The following is a 1,843-nucleotide window of genomic DNA, read 5'->3' as shown; positions in this document are numbered from 1 at the left end:
GAGCCCTATAGGACTCGTTTGGAACTTCAGGCCCCCAAAACCATAAAAAGTTAATTTCTCTTGTTTTAAGACACAAAGTGTATGGTAATTAGTTACAGTAGCAGTAGGAAACTGATACGACATAGGAACAGACGATTTGAAAAAGCACTGCCAAAGGAATTCCCAGGCTGGTGGCGAAGTGACATCTCTCAGCGGCAGTAGGCAGCATGCATAGAAGGAAGGCCACAGTCACAGGCGTGACAGTTCAGGAATCTCCGGGAGCGGGTTCTACAAGATGAAATGGACAGACAAACCCGATGAGAACGAACCTTTGAGAGGCGATTCAGACAATGGGTGACAGCGTAAGGTCGGATTGGAAATAGGCACATATAAAATCGGGCATCTTCAAAACAGCACACACATGATCGTTAACTCGAGGGAAAACACAATGTCGGACAGGAGAGAAACTGTGGGGTGAAGCTCTGAACAGCATCATAGTCACTATAATGTGAACGCTGAAGGCTGAACTGGGGGCCAGGGGACTAAGGGACTACGGACGGGAAGTGTGCAAGTCTCAAGTTCTCTCCCCAGCAGCTCTGTCTTCTCTGGGGATCGCTCCACCTAGAATCTGCTCCCCTCAATTTAGGCATTGCCTGAGCAATGCCGGATTCTCCCCTCCCTGAACCCCATCCTAGAATCTGTTTCCACGTAGCAAGCTGGGGCAATTGCAAAGCATCCTTGGTTGTCCAAAAACAACACAATGTTTTCTAAGTGTACTTGGGAACCTAGGGACCGCTCTAGACTTCCTGGAAAGGAGAGAAAGGGGTACCCACTGCTCAAGTGTCCTCAGAATGGTCTCCCTCAGCTCGGAGCCTGAGAACCGATATTGACAAAAATCGAGACACAGCCAGGATTCCCGTGACCTGACTGAGCCTCTAATAAAATTTACAAGTCCCTTCTAAGACTTAGATAAGTCTGTGACAAACCAGAAGACCAGGAAGTGTGTCCTTGGATGGCCAGAGTCACCAAAATGTTTTCTAAGTCTACTAGAGGGGCAAGGAATAGCTCTTGCTTTCCTAGAGAGGTTGAAGAGATTTTTTGCTTACCCCCAGAATGTTTAGAATGTTCTACATCAGCTCAGAGCTGGGAACCACCATTAGCCATTCTCAGCAAGCCTGAGTCCCTGAAGATTTTGGAGGTCCCCTCCTTATTCCAGGAAAAGCTGGTGCTGCGCCGAAAGGCACAGGATGGCAACCAATCCCCTGCCCCAGCAACCTCAGAGTTTTCTAGGTTCTTCAAAAAGCACTGAAAGTCTCCCGTGCTGGCCTTTGTCGCCCCCTGCACGTCTGGGAGAAATCCTGATGTCTTGCTCCAACCTCCCTATGCCTTGATGTGTAAACAAAACTCTCTGGCACCCACGGAGTCTGATGGAAGAGATGGCAGAAAGGCGATTAGATGCCGACAGCTGGGAAAATGCTGGGGACTTAATGTAAGCCACGGGCATGGCTTCTGAACACTAGATGCGGGTCTGCCTCCTGCATGGCACCCAAGCCTGAGAGCCAGCTGGCCACATTCGTGAAATGATGGGCGTCATGTGTTGGCAGGCCACGAAACAGGGTCATCTACCTCCCTGCCTTAGGCCACCCCACTGGGATGTGACCTCGAGTTCTCCAGTTCATCCATGCCCTCGAGGGACCTGGGTGATTGTTTATTGCATCAAGCTGCTTGCTTTTGCCTTACAGAATAATTTTCTTTGCGAAGATTTGGGACTTTGCGTCTGGAACACTCCATGAGGATTGTCATTGGCTTTGGGGAGTCTATACTGTAATCTCTTATTTCCTGAGCTTTGCTATTAGTGTTAATG

Source organism: Pteropus vampyrus, unplaced genomic scaffold, assembly GCF_000151845.1.
Source record: "Pteropus vampyrus isolate Shadow unplaced genomic scaffold, Pvam_2.0 Scaffold317, whole genome shotgun sequence".
NCBI classification, from domain to species: Eukaryota; Metazoa; Chordata; class Mammalia; order Chiroptera; family Pteropodidae; genus Pteropus; species Pteropus vampyrus.
This window is presented reverse-complemented; position numbering follows the sequence as displayed.